Source organism: Heterocephalus glaber, unplaced genomic scaffold, assembly GCF_053883595.1.
Source record: "Heterocephalus glaber isolate CG9 unplaced genomic scaffold, H.glaber_assembly_v1.0 deba00001733, whole genome shotgun sequence".
In the NCBI taxonomy this organism is placed as follows: Eukaryota; Metazoa; Chordata; class Mammalia; order Rodentia; family Bathyergidae; genus Heterocephalus; species Heterocephalus glaber.
This window is the reverse complement of record NW_028258444.1, coordinates 21,230,512-21,245,861: the sequence shown is the minus strand read 5'-3', so window position 1 is coordinate 21,245,861 and position 15,350 is coordinate 21,230,512.

Here is a 15,350-nt window from a genome sequence, read left to right as displayed (position 1 = left end):
CTCTTGGATGCCTGCAGGCTGTCCCCAAATATAGCCATTCTTCCCTTGCCAGGCAGTGCTGCCCATGTACTCAGCAAGACCCTTCTAAGTCATACCCACCAGCCTGAGCTGCTTTGTGGCTTTGTTCCTCCAACTGGTTCTGAAGGAAGCCAAAGGAGGCCATAGGATCTGCTGGGAGGCTGTGTGTGTGTGTGTGTGTGTGTGTGTGTGTGTGTGTGTGTCTATGTGCATGCACATATGGGTTTGATTCTAGCCCCTTCCCCCCCCCACACACACTCATCTTTTCCTGGCACAGCTTCACTGTGTGCCTCCACACACCAACACCACACACACACCACAGCAGCACCCATCAGAAATGCCAAAATTACCTTCAGGTGGCCACCTTGTGCCAATGTGAGCCCCAGTCCCTACTACACTGTCCTCCCCATGCTGCTCATCAAACAAAGGGAGGTTCGACCCTGGACACTGCGCCCTTCTCCCCCTTCCTCCCATATGTGCATCCCTCTTCAGGTCCTCAGCAGCCTTCTCAGGCCCTGGAGCTGGTGAGGGGAGACTGTGCCCTGGCTTTCTCAGCTGTCCTATCACACATACCTCGGCGTCTCAACCCCAACCCTAAGACACCTCTATTGTCCCCTCCCTGGCCTAACCTTACCTATTCTCTGGAGAGCTGTGAAGAGGAAGACTTTGAGAATCTTCTAACCCCATTCTCAAGAAACCAGACCTGGAACAGACCTCAGGAGGTTGCAGTCCACCCCCCTAGGGCTCACCTCCATTTCCTCCCTTGCTGGGCCTCTTTCTCCCTCCTCTTCCCCTGCCTTCCCTAGCCCCTGACCTTTCCTACCAATTTCCCTGTTTTATCTTTAGAGAACACATTCTTTTCCCTCTCTCCTAGAATCTCTAGTCTGCTAATGATACCAGATGGGATCTTTTGACTCAGAGATGGTAGAAATAAGAACAAGCCAAATATTACAAGCATGTACACAGGCAAGACTTTTCTGGGGTAGGAGGAGTGCAGCTGTACTGGGACTTCAACAAAAGGAAAACAACATTGATCAAGAAAGGGATTACACTGCTCACAGAACAAAAACAATAGCAAGTTTTTATTGAATTGATGAGGTGGACTAAAGTCCCGTAAATTTTCATTGGCCAGTGACATAGTTTCAAACGATGCTTCTTCTTATGACCTCCAAGTTGTCGTGGCCCGCTTGTCCTAGAGGCTGTTGAATTATTTTATCACTGACATCATTATTTTGTGCAAAACATCCCAGCCTTATGGATCTGGGCCTTATGGCATGGCTGCTGAAAAAACCCAAGAGTGAGGGTATTGTAAACACACACCAGCTCAAAGGAGCCATAGGCCACATTAGCCCTGCATCAGAGTCTTGAACAAAACATTTTAAAAATAATCAACATGTCCACGAGCAGAGCTGATTAGAATCTGAAACAAAAGTTAGAGCATTAAAGGAAACAGACACAATAAAAAGACAGAGGAGCCAAACCTTTTTATCCTGTTCTAGTCACCCATTGGATAAGCGAAGAGTCAGGGTTTTTTGCAAAAGCAGACTTCAAGTCCCTGAGAAGTAAGTAACCTAGGCAACTGTTAACATAACCCAGGCATCAGAGGTGATACCTACAGCAGAGGTAGTGGGAAACTAATAAAATATTACCCAGCTATATGACCTCCAAAATTAGTGATCCTTAAGTCAACGAAGGGCAAGTGAAGCTAGAGGGTTTAATAATCCCCTCATTTTGTGTAAATATTGTGCTTCTGTGGTTTCATCAGTCTCACAATGGGTCTGTCACAAAGAACGGAAGGGTAGAGTAGCAATTTGCCATGTTACCAAGGATAATAGCTCACTGGGCCCAGGGATTTATTCTGTTGTCCCAGCCTTGTGTTCTACCATGGTATACCATGACTGTCTTATTGCCCCCTGAGAGATTTTAGCTTCCTTATTCTTAAGGGACAGGACCAAAGGTATCTTCTTCTACAGCTTCTTAAAGCTTATGTATGGACACCATCCCTAACCATCCTGGGCGTTTTCAAAATATCTCACTGTCTGGTCTGAAGGAGTCAGTAATAGTAACATAGGCTCTTGGTTTGTCATGAATTGGAATTCCTGGGTGATTCATCGGCCTTTCTTGAAATTGTTGGAATCTAGAACACACATTTAGCAAACGTAGTAATTTTTAAAAAAAAAAAATATATATATAAAATTGAGATATTTTTTGGACCAGGGATTTAGCTCAGTGGTTCTGCCGCCTGCCTCAAAAGCATAAGGTCTGGAGTTTGATCTCTGGTATCAAAAAAAAAAAAAAGATATTTTTTAAAAGTAGGTTAAACAGATATGGACCAATGCAACTGAAAGCAAAGGCTTAGTGAAGATCCCAACATTGATTATTTTATTTATGCTAGTAATTGTGTCCCTTGTCTTTCATGATCCTTGCTGAACAAAACAGCTTTTGCCTATGAACACCTTAAGATCTGGATTTTTAATAGCAGGGCTGTTAGATCAGGCTCAAATTAACTCAAGACAAACATGATTCTGGCAAAGCCTTTGTAATGGTTATTATTAGGCTTCATACACTAGAAATCTTTCCTTTATAACACAATTGACTTAATCTTGGTTTTGACAATTTTTTAAATTATCTCTATGGGAGTCTCTCTGAGGACATTGGTGATAAATAATCCTGTAGTTAGATTTTTGTTGTCCCTTCTGCCAGGAAGCTCTCCCAGTTGTTGGTCTTATCTGGCCCCTCACTGGAGAGGAAGTTTTGGTAACTGGAAGTCTGTGTCATAGCTACTTTAGCCACATTTGAGCAACAAAGAGGTTCAGGCATGGTCCTCAGGCTAAGCTTACATACAGGCTATTGGTTGGTTGGTTGTTGAGACAGGGTCTTACCACATAGTTCAGGCTGGTCTTGAATTCACTATATAGCCCAGACTGTCTTGAAATTTAGACAATCTTCATGCCTCTGCCTCTTGGGTCCAGGGATTATAGGCATGTGCCACCATGCCCAGCAGAGTTTGATCTTACCTATTTTGTAGGGGATGGCGAGCATCTTAAAACCTTGTTCCAGATCATTTTGCCAGAAGTCGCACTTCTACAGAATTTTGAGAGGCAACAGTTACGAACTTTTGAAAGTAAAATACATGACCAAGTGCAAAATAAATGTAATAAATTTTAGTTATACCAATTTTACCAAAGATAATCAAAGGAAACCCAATTTGTCTGCTGTACTTGTCAGAGCCTTTTCCGTGAATCCAACTGCAAATGCCTCAGAGAAGAACCAAAACTGTGAATGACAAAGACTTAACATGGTCATGACTGGAATATTGAGAGTTTAGCAATTGACAATCTACTTGTTTTGTTGCCTATGGCATTTTAAGATGACAATCATGATTAACCATCAGGTTTTTAAAGATTTTATAAAACATGTAGAATATTGATATCAATACCATACATTACACATCATCGTATTTAAATAATGGTTGGTCATTTAATCTATTATAAACCACATTTAACCAGTTATAAAGTGACCATTCAACAGACTTTAAAATTGATGTTTAAATAAACCTTAATTTTTTAAGATTCTGTTTTTCTAAGTAATTACAACACATAATTATCTTGATTAAAAAAACAACATCTTTGTTTCCTCAGTCAATTTTTGTAAACTTTAGTAAGAATAAAAATTAGGGGCCATAAGATGTTATTTGAGCTCAATGATGTTAAGGGGTACAGGAAAAATTCCTGACAAGAATATGGAGTGGCTGCAGGTGTCCCCATCAAAACTGCTTTTAGGAATTCCAGGGACAGTTTACCTTCATGAGTTTGAATTAAATTTTGCCTGATGCTGTCTCCTGAACCCATTTTTATGTCTTTTTTATTTTAAAGACTACCAAGGGCAGGCAGTAGTATAAAAGAAGATCATTTGGTTTTAGTCATGAGCTTACAGTTACAAGCTGACCAGTCAGCCAAGATGCACCCCATTGGGCTGTCAGAAGGTGTTAGGCTTGAGTTACCCCCTTTCGATTTTAAGAAAAGGAAATCAAACCCAAACTGAGTACCCTTTTACAACAAATTTCCCCAAAGAAAAAGTTGAGAGGACAGTCTATTTGCTCTTGTCTCACATTGCTCCATACGTAAATGATCCACACTGGCTCTAAATGGTTTAAAGCCCCCAAAGCAGAGATTAAGGTCTTTGATGTGCACATCAGCAAGACTTATCTGGTTGGGGTCCATGAGGTTGAAGGACTGATAGGAACACAATTCAGAACACAGCACATGCTTGTATATGGTCCTGGCAGGGTCATCATAGGTATAAGACTAGACAGGATCTTTTGATTGAGACAACAGAAATGAGAGTGCATCAAAAACGGCAAGCAGGGCGAGTCGGGCGGAACACGCTCAATCAGCTCGCACCCAGGGAGCAATCCACTGGACACCGCCCCCCCCCCCGCCCCCCGGCTCCTCTGTACAGCCACCTGGTTCCACACTACAAAGATGCAGAGGACACCGGACCACCAGACCACTGTACTGGGTAAGGTGGAGTCATCTTCACCTCCCATCAGGACCGGGACTATCTTCAGGGGAAGGGCAGCTGGAACCTGCCATAGAACCCCGCAGAGTTCAACCCTGCAGGAGGACAGGGAGCTCAACTTGGGACGTGCAGCCAGAAATCTGCCTGAATCTCACGGGTCTGCGACTAGCTTGCTGAGACTCATTGACTTAGATCTGCACACTGCTACCCACGCTGTCTATTGTGACAGCAGAGACACACTCTGAAAGAGGCCCTTCATCTTCATTGTTATTCTTTATTCCCAAAATTAGTATTATTAGTTTGGTTTTTTTCTCTTTTCTTTTCTTTTGCTCCTCTTATCTTTAATTTTTTTCCCACTCTTTGCGAATATTTTTCTCTACTTTCTTTTCTTTTCTTTTTTCTTCTCTCTTTTCTCTTTCCTTTCTCTCTCTCTTACACTCACTCTCTTGCTCTCCCACATTGCTCATCTTCCCTTTTTGTCCCTGTTTTGGTCCTCATTTGGAGTTCTTCTTTATTTTCCTAGTATTCTTTTTCCTTCTCACCTGTGTCCTCTGGCCACACTGCTAACCTTCCCCTATCCTTCTTCCCATCTGTCTCTCCCTCCCCAACCCCTTCTAACTCCCCATCCCAAAGGGTAAAGCTGTTATATTGAAGAGTTTATTCACTATACATTGGGTTGGTCCTCGATCTTGATTTAAATCACGCAGCTAAAGGTGATAGATTAATAACTACCACAAAATGTCATTTTCGAAGATGTACTTGATCCTATGGTGTTGCTGATTGTATCACTTGGGCTAAGGTGTTGTTATTGATCTAGTCAATGAACCTTCCTAGTATAAGGAAAATGAGATAGCCTTAGAGTCATTAGAGACTCAAAACTTAAAGACCAGCTATATCTGGAAGACACCTCTGAGAAGCAATAATTCCATAAGGGTTCTAATTACAAGCAACAAAGATACCTACAATAAGCAATTTCAAACTATCAACCCAGGAGTTAAACCAAGGACAGTACCAAAAACAAAAATGAGAAGACATTTAAGCAAGGCACAAGCTCAGACTTCCACCCCACCAACGATAAATCCTGGGGGAAATGAGATGGAAAACTCCCATAACCAACCACTTGGATACCCTGAACTGATAGCACAAGAAGTAACAAAACAGATGAATGAGGCTCTAGAAAAATTCAAAGCAGAAATAATCTCCCAGATATCTACGGAGATGGTGAGCAGAGTGAAAGACATGATTAGAGGATCTAGAACAGAAACAGATAAAAATAAATAGATGAGCTCAGAAACATGCTGGAAGCCATGAATACCCAGCATAAGAAAGAAATGGAATCCATGAAACAGATTCAAACAGATATTCAGGAGATCAAAAACTTCACTGAAAGTATGCACAGCAGATTAAGGGAATCTGAAGATAGAATATCAGATATAGAAGACAGGATCACGGTTAGAGACCATGAAAACAGAGGTTTCTTAAAAATAGTAAGGGACCACAAGATATCAATCCAACAACTGGTAGACGATGCAAAGAAGAATAACATAAGACTGATAGGAGCCCATGAAAAAACAGGAGAAACCACAATTGACATAAAAAAACTGTTCACAGAAGTAATAGTGGAAAACTTCCCAGACAGAGGTAGAGAATTGAACATACAGGTAAGTGAGGCATATAGAACTCCAACTAACCATGATCAAAAAAAATCTACATCTAGACATATAATAGTCAAGATCCCAGAAACCCAACAGAAAAACAAAATCCTACAAGCAGTTAGATAAAAGAAACAAATCACCTACAAAGGAAAGCCCATCAGAATCACAGCAGACTTCTCAACACAAACCCTCAAATCAAGGAGAGCCTAAAGTGAAGTATTTCAAGCCCTAAAAGAAAATAACTTCCAACCTAGACTGTTGTATCCTGCAAAATTATCTTTCAAAATCGATGGGGAAATTAGATCTTTTCATGACAAAGAACACCTGAGAAATTTCATGAACACCAAACAAGTACTACAAGCAATTCTAAACAATATCATAGAAAAAAGCAATGAAGGCCACAACTCCATGAGGCCCAACAGGGGGAAGCCACCAGGCAAGGTAAGACACAGAAGGGAAAGGGGGAAAAAATAAGAAATAAAAGAGCCAACAAAAGTAAAACATCATGACAAGGATAAATCAATATCTATCAATTATAACCCTCAATGTTAACAGCCTCAATTCACCAATCACAAGAAATAGACTGGCAAAATGGAATAAAAAGGAAAATGCAACAATATGCTGTATACAAGAAACACACCTAACTCAAAAATAAACTCATAGACTGAAAGTAAAAGGATGGAAAACAGTTCTCCATGCCACAGGAACCCAGAAGAAAACAGGGGTAGCAATCTTATTTGCAGACAAAGTAGATTTCAAACCAAAACTAATTAAGAGAGACAAAGATGGTCACTACATCCTGGTGAAGGGAACAATCCAAGAGGAAGAGATGACAATCATAAATATATATGCACCCAATACAAATGCCCCCAACTATACAAAACAAATATTAATAGCCACAAAAAACTAAATAAATACGAACACAATTGTAATGGGGGACCTCAATACCCCACTATCACAAATAGACAGATCATCTAGACAAAAAGTTAACAAGGAAATTCTAGAAGTGAACCAAGTTATTGAACAAATGGACTTAATAGATGTTTACAGAGTGTTCCACTCCACAAAATTGGAATACACATTCTGTTCGGCTGCACACGGGTCATTCTCCAGAATAGACCACCTGCTAGCTCATAGGACATGTCTAAGTAAATGTAAAAGAATTGAAGTTACCCCCTGTGTATTATCAGACCATAGTGCAATAAAATTGGAGAGCAATAACATAAGAAACCGCAAAACCCCAACAAACACATGGAAACTGAATAACACCCTCTTGAGCAACCAATGGATCACAGAAGTAATTAAAGAAGAAACTAGACAGTTTCTACAAGTAAATGAAAATGCCAGCACAACATACAGGAATCTATGGGACACAATGAAAGCAGTTCTACACGGGAAATTCATAGGAGTGAATGCCCATATTAGGAATACAAAGAGAACTCAGATAAATAACCTAATGCAGAACCTCAAGCTCCTAGAAAAAGAAAAGCATAATGAATCCAAAGCTCGTACAAGAGAGGAAATTATAAAGATCAGGGCAGAAATCAATGCAATGGAGACTAAGAGAACAATACAAAAAAATCAATGAATCAAAGAGTTGGTTTTTTGAAAGGATAAATAAAATGCATAAACCTTTAGCCAACCTTATCAAAAAAAGGAAAGAAAAGGCTCAAATCCATGCAATTAAAAATGAAGAAGGTGAAGCCACACAAATCCAGCAGAAATCCAGAGGATCATCAATACCTACTTTGAGAACCTCTACTCCAATAAAATGGAAAACACAGAAGAAATAGGCAGATTCCTAGATACATACGAATTGCCAAAATTAAATAAGAATATATAGAAATTCTAAACACCCCAATTACAATGAGTGAAATTGAAAATGTAATAAAATATTTACCAACAAAGAAAAGCCCAGGTCTGGATGGCTTCACTGCTGAATTTTGCAAGATGTTTAAAGAAGAACTAATGCCATTACTCTTTAAACTCATCAAGGAAATTGAAAGGGAAGCAATACTTCCAAATTCATTCCTGGAAGCAAGTGTTACTTTGATTCCAAAACCAGGGAAAGATCCAACCCAAAAAGAGAACTACAGGCCAATCTCCCTAATGAACATAGATGCAAAAATCCTCAACAAGATAATGGAAAACAGAATACAGAGGGTCATCAAGAAGATCACACACCCTGACCAAGTCAGATTTATCCCAGGGATGCAAGGATGGTTCAACTTTCATAAATCAATAAATGTAATACACTATATTAACAGAGTCAAGGACAAAAACCATATGATCATCTCAATAGATGCAGAAAAAGCATTCGACAAAATCCAACACCCATTCATGATAAAAACCCTACAGAAAATTGGAATAGAAGGTCTTTATCTCAACCTGATTAAGGCTATTTATGAAAAACCAACAGCCAACATCATACTAAATGGTCAAAAACTGAAAACTTTCACACTAAAATCAGGAACAAGACAAGGATGCCCACTCTCACCACTCCTGTTCAATATAGTTCTGGAAACATTAGCCACAGCAATTAGAAAAGAGAAAGAAATAAAAGGAATAATGATAGGAAAAGAAGACGTTAAACTGTCATTATTTGCTGACGATATTATACTTTACATAGAAGTCCCAAAAAACTCCACCAGAAGACTTCTAGACTTAATTGACAGATTCAGTGGAGTAGCTGGATAGAAGGTCAACACTCAAAAAACAATAGCCTTCTTGTAAACAAATAATAGCCTCACTAAGAGAGAAATTAGGGAAACAATTCCTTTTACAATAGCATCCCAAAAAATGAAATATCTAGGAATCAGTCTAACAAAGGAATCAAAACACCTCTACACTGAAAACTACAGCACTCTGAAAAAAGAGATAGAAGAGGATAGAAGAAAATGGAAAGACATCCCTTGCTCCTGGGTAGGAAGAACCAATATAGTGAAAATGGCCATACTTCCAAAACTACTATATAGATTCAATGCAATGGCAATTGAAATTCTAACAATATACTTCACAGAACTAGAGAAAACAATCCAAAAATTCATTTGGAACCATAAGAGACCTAGAATAGCTAAAGCAATTCTAAGCAACAGAGACATGGCTGGGGGAATCACAACTCCCAACTTGAAACTATACTACAAAGCTACTGTGATAAAATCAGCATGGTACTGGCCAAGGAACAGACCTGAGGATCAGTGGAATAGATTAGAAGATGCAGAAACAACTCCAGACATGCTCAGCCACCTCATCTTTGACAAAGGAGCCAATCACCATCATTGGAGGAAAGATAGTCTGTTCAATAAATGGTGTTGGAAAAACTGGATTTCAACATGCCAAAGATTAAAACTAGACCCACACCTATCACCATGCACTAAACTAAGATCAAAGTGGATTAAAGATATAAATATTAAGACAGAAACACTAAACTTGCTGGAAGATAAGTTAGGTAGAACTCTTGAAGACATTGGCATAGGAAAAGACTTTATGAACAAAACCTCAGCAGCATGGGAACTAGCACAAAGAATCAACAACTGGGATATCATCTTACTAAAAAGCTTCTGCACTGCAAAAGAAACCACCAACGGAGCTAACAGACAACCTACAATGTGGGAAAAAAATTTTAGCAGCTGTAACTCAGACAAAGGACTACTATCTAGAATATATAAAGAATTGAAAAAAATCAGACTCCCAAAATTCAAAGACCCAATTCAAAAATGGGCATCTGAAATGAACAGACATTTCTCAGACAAAGAACTAAAAGCAGCAAACAAATATAGGAAAAAATGTTCAACATCACTGGTCATTCGAGAGATGCAGATGAAAACAACACTGAGATTCCACCTCACTCCACAAAGAATGGCTGCTATCGAGAAATCAACCAATAACAAATGCTGGCAGGGTTGTGGGGAGAAAGGAACCCTTCTCCATTGTTGGTGGGAGTGCAGACTGGTGCAACCACTGTGGAAGTCAGTATGGAGATACCTCAGAGAACTAGGACTAGAGGTCCCATTTGACCCAGCTATTCCCCTGCTGGGTATCTTCCCAAAAGAATTAAAAGAGTCATACCACAGCGATATAAGTGCACCCATGTTCATAGCGGCACAGTTTGTAATAGCTAAAGATTGGAAACAGCCCAAGTGCCCATCGACTAGAAACTGGATAAACAAAATGTGGTTTTTTTATAAAATGGAGTACCACTCAGCCATAAAGAATGAAAAACTAGAGTCATTTATAGCTAAATGGATGCATATTGAGGCCATACTCTTAAGTGAAATAAATAGGACACACATGTGTAAATACCAAATAGTTTCACTAGTGTGAGAAACTGATACTGTAAACAAGGGTTAAAACGATTAAAATGAATAATTGATGATTTGAAATAGGAAAAAAGGTCCAAAGATGAAGGAGTGAAGGGAGGGGAAGGGAAAAGGAAAAGAAGGAAGGAAAAACTATGAGAAAAGAAAAAAAAATGGAAATGAAATCCATGTAAATAGGGAAGGGCAGAGGGGGTAAAGGGCACACAGGTAATGGGACAAAAAATAAGAACCAAGATACATCATGTACAGGTACAAACACCCAATGATAATTGTAAATGAATTGTATACCTAAAATGTACCAATAAAAGAACTAAAAAGACAAATTGCGAGCAGGGCCAGGGATTTAGCTCAGTGGTTCCGCCGCCTGCCTCCGAAGCACAAGAGTTCGATCCCCAGTATAAAAAATATATATATGTATATTGCAAGCACATACGCAGAAAAGATTTGGGGGGATCAGGAAAACTGATGCTTTAGCTGAAGGGAGTCAACATTAATTGAAAGACCAATTGTTCACAGAACAAAAAGAGCAGCAAGTTTTTATTGGTTTGCTATAAATTTCCACTGACCAGGGACACAGTTTCAAAAGATGTTTCTTCTTGTGACCAGCAAGTGGTCGACTTATCCTAAATGTTGTTGAATTTTTGTGAAGTGGGCAACATCATGGTGTGCAAAATATCCAGCCTTCTGGGTCTGCGCCCTATAGGACTGAAAGACTTTAGGTACTTGGGCCACTGTGGCTGCTGAAGGAACACATAGGCAAGGAACAGAAAAAGAAGGAAGAGAGAGAGAGAAAGAAAACACAGGGCCAGGGATTTAGCTCAGTGGTTCTGCTGCCTGCCTTGCAAGAGCAAGGTCCCAAGTTCAATCCCTGGTACAGGAAAGAAAGAAAGAAAGAAAGAAAGAAAGAAAGAAAGAAAGAAAGAAAGAAAGAAAGAAAGAAAGAAAGAAAGAAAGAAAGAAAGAAAGAAAGAAAGAAAGGAAGGAAGGAAGGAAGGAAGGAAGGAAGGAAGGAAGGAAGGAAGGAAAGAAAAGAAAAGACATACCAACTCCAATGGGAAATCATCATGTCTACATGCCGAACTGATTGAAATCAGACATTAAGGTTAAGGCAGCAAAGCAGATAGACATAACATGATGACAGAGATTTCTATACCTTTTTAACAAATCCAAGCACCCATCAAATGGCAGGCCCTAGTGAAGAGTCAGGGTTTTCAGCAAAAACAGCCTTCAGACCCCTGAGGTGTATCCAAGGCAACAGTTCTCATAACTCATACCTCAGAGTTGTTATCTATTCCAAAGCTAGTGGGAAACAAATAATGCATGTCTTGGTTACTTTCTCATCACTGGGACACAATACCTGATACCAACAAATTAAAGGAAAAGAGATTTATTATAGTCCATGGTCAGCTGGCTCCAAGGCAGGCCGGCATGGCAAAGGGAATAGCAAAGGAGAAGCTGCTCACATCATGGCACCTAGGAAGCAGAGAGAGAAGACAGGATACAGGGAGATATGCCCTTCCAGGTCACACCTGCAGTGACCTGCATCTTCTGACCCACTTCCTAACAGCGAGTCACCGACCACGTCCAATCACCTTCCAAAAGCCCCACCTCTGCGCATACAAGGCTTTGGGAGGGACCTCCCACTATGTGACCTCCAAAATCAGTAATCTTAAAGTCAACTAAGGTCAAGTGAAGCTAAAGGTTTATGCTTTTCCTCAGTAACAATAACATTCTGTTTCTGTGGTTTTATCAGAGTCTCATGACAGATCTGTGGAAAAGAGCACAAATGTGGAGAGACAGCCTGTCAGGCTGCAAAGGGTAAAAGGTCACTGTGCCCAGTGTTTTATTTTGTTGCCCCAGCCTTTGTCCCACCGTGGTGGTTTCCAACTGTCTCACTAAAGCCCTCTAGGCTCCACAACAAACTCCCTTGGCTCCCTGTCACCTTCTCTCCTCTTACTCCCTGACCTCTGAGTCCTGTCCTTTCCCCTCCTGTTTCACAACCCAAGGAACCTGTCCAGAGTGACTTTGCAAACTCCCCATCTGTTAGACCTTCTGGTCCTGAGTCCCTAAGTCCCTCCTCCTCACCTCTACTGTCCCCTCCTGCCTACAACCCCACCCATAAAAGCTCTCTTCAACTAAGGGTATATCTCATCCTACTTCAGTCTTGCCAATCATCTTACAGCAGTAGATGATATGGGCCAAGTAGCAAGGCTCCCAGGCTCCACAGAGCCAAGTGCCTCTTCTCTGGAGGTTTCCTGCTGGCCACTGAGAAAGATGAGCCATCTGGCCAACAGATCCCTCTGTACTAACAAGCTGGACATAAGGCCAGCCATAGTAGTGACAATTCTGAGTAATGGCCCCTTGGCACCTGCCCTGCTCTGCACATTCACTGAGCTGCTGGTGTCACCCTCTCCCCATGCGTCACATGGATAAATTAGCTAAGGTTCCAAAAGTGAAGGGCTTTGACTACACACTCTTGGTGACAAAGCCAGAACAAGAACTTAAGCCTCCAGACTTGCCTTTTCCTACCAACCTGCTCTAACTCCTCTATTCAGAGGCTAGGAATGCTGCAATGCTATCGAGTTGCACTGTGCTCCAGACTTCAATTTGAATTGTTTCATTTAATGCTTTTATAGTAGCTCTCTTTAGAAATGGCGCCCCAACAATTCCTCCCCTCTGAGCACCTGCTGCTCTTCATAGCAAAGAAAGAGCCATTTCCCCTCCTCCTGGATCTGAGTTGGTCCTGGGGGTGTTCTGACAAGCTGAATAGAATGTGGGTGAAGGAACATTCTAGGGTTTCTGTACCCAGGCCTTGAAAGGACTGTCAGCATATGGGGGAGAACAGGGGCTGCTAGCCATCACCGTAGCTGAGCTCTCATCTAGTGGCCAGCATCAAATGCCAGCTGTATGAGTGAAGCCAATGGCAGGGCCGGTGGCGAGGGAGGGGGATGCTGGGGATCAAACTCGGGTCCTTGCGCTTTTGAGGCAGGTAGCAGAACCACTGAGCTAAATCCCCAGCCCAAATGAAGCCATTTTTGACCTTCTAGCCCTCCTAGAGCCCCAGCCAATAAGAAACAGTTAAAAAATAAAGAAATCGAGCCGGGGATTTAGCTCAGTGGTACCACCACCTGCCTCGCAAGCATGAGGTCCTGAGTTCGATCCCCAGTACCAAAAAAAAAAATCACTCATAAATCCACACAATCTTGAAATTTTTATTATCTTAAGCCATTATATTTGGGGATATTTTGTTATATCACAATAGCTAAGTAGAAGAAATGTTGGAACCTGGTAGTGGTGTGCTGCTGTAACAAAACCTAAAGCTGTGACATTGCTTTGGGACCAGGCATCAAGCTGAGCCTGCATGTCCTCGGGAAGGCAATTAGTGAAGGCTGTACAATGAGGAAAGCACCATTAGACCCTGGAGAAAAGGTGTAGGTACTGCTCCTCATGTCTACAGCCCCTATATAGTACTTATTTATTTATTGTTGTTTGTTTGTAGCATTGAGAATTGAACCCAGGGCCTTTCATATGCTACACAAGTGCTCTACCACTGAGTGATATCCCTAGCCACAGCCCCTTTATTCTTTAGAGTTTTGCTCTTTATATTAGCTTTCTCTGTTCATCTTCTCTTGAGATACTGACAAGCATGTCCTGGACAACAGCCCAACCTAAGCCCCCAGCTAGTGGCCAGCACCCAATCTCACCCCATGAGTAAGGCCACTTTCAGCCATCTTCCAGCCATCTTCACACCCCAAACATCATGCAAAGGAGAGGAACTGCCTAGACAGCCCACAGAATCATCAGAAGTGATCAATACTGTTCCAAGCCTCTCCTTCTGGAGCGATTTGTTGTGTAGGATGGAGGGTCTCAGGGGAGTTACTTCCAGGTTCTTCACATTCCAAACAGAATTCGAGGAGGATACTCAAAAGGGATAACAAGAATAAGATTTTTTAAAAACAAAAGAAACAAAGGTACACATGCCAGTGAAATGAGGTTGGAGCTCCAGTAGAGGCAGATATTGGGTCTTTTAAAGTCCTAGGGTTATGAGAGAATCTATAGCTAAGAACTGGCAGGAATCATGGCCCTACCTTCTAACCTATGAAGAAGATAAAGCCCAGCGAGGATGAGTAACTGCACACAATGACAGAACTGCCAAGTGGCTGCACCAATGTTCAAACTAAGTCAGTATGAACTAACACAAACACTCAGGGAGCCAGATGGAGTATCATCTAACCTGTCTCCCACTCCAGCCAAGAAAACAGGAGCTCGGAGGGTCAATCACCCATGTAAGAGGGGCAGTCAGGATGCTGAATTAGCAGCCCAGTTCTCCTGCTTCTCAGCTGGCACTGTCCCTTCCCCACAGAGCTGCTGTCTCCACCTTTTCTTCTATTTCTGCTCCCACACAATGCCTCAAGTGGCCCCTCTACTGCAGGAATGCCCTTGGGGGTGGAGGGGCAATATCCCCAGGGGACATCTAGCCACATCTAGAGACATCACAGTCAGGGGCAATGAGTGCTGCCAGCATCTAATGGCTAGACGACAGCAATACCAGAAAATGCACGGGGCAGCTCCAGAAGAGTTACCCAGCCCGCAATGCCCATAGTGCTGCCACTCAGACTTCCTGGTCAGAGAAACATAGGATCCACAAGAGTCCCTGCCCAAGAATTGGCCATCATTTTCCACAAGGGCTAGGTGGCTCCAGGCCATCTGGGCAGCACTTGGCAGGCATTCTCACCTACTAAAAATGCCTAGGGGGTGGCCAGGTCCCATGGAGCCCTCTGGCAGGTGCACCTATTGCAGCAGGGCCAGGGCATTTTCCAGACTCTGAGGAGGCAGG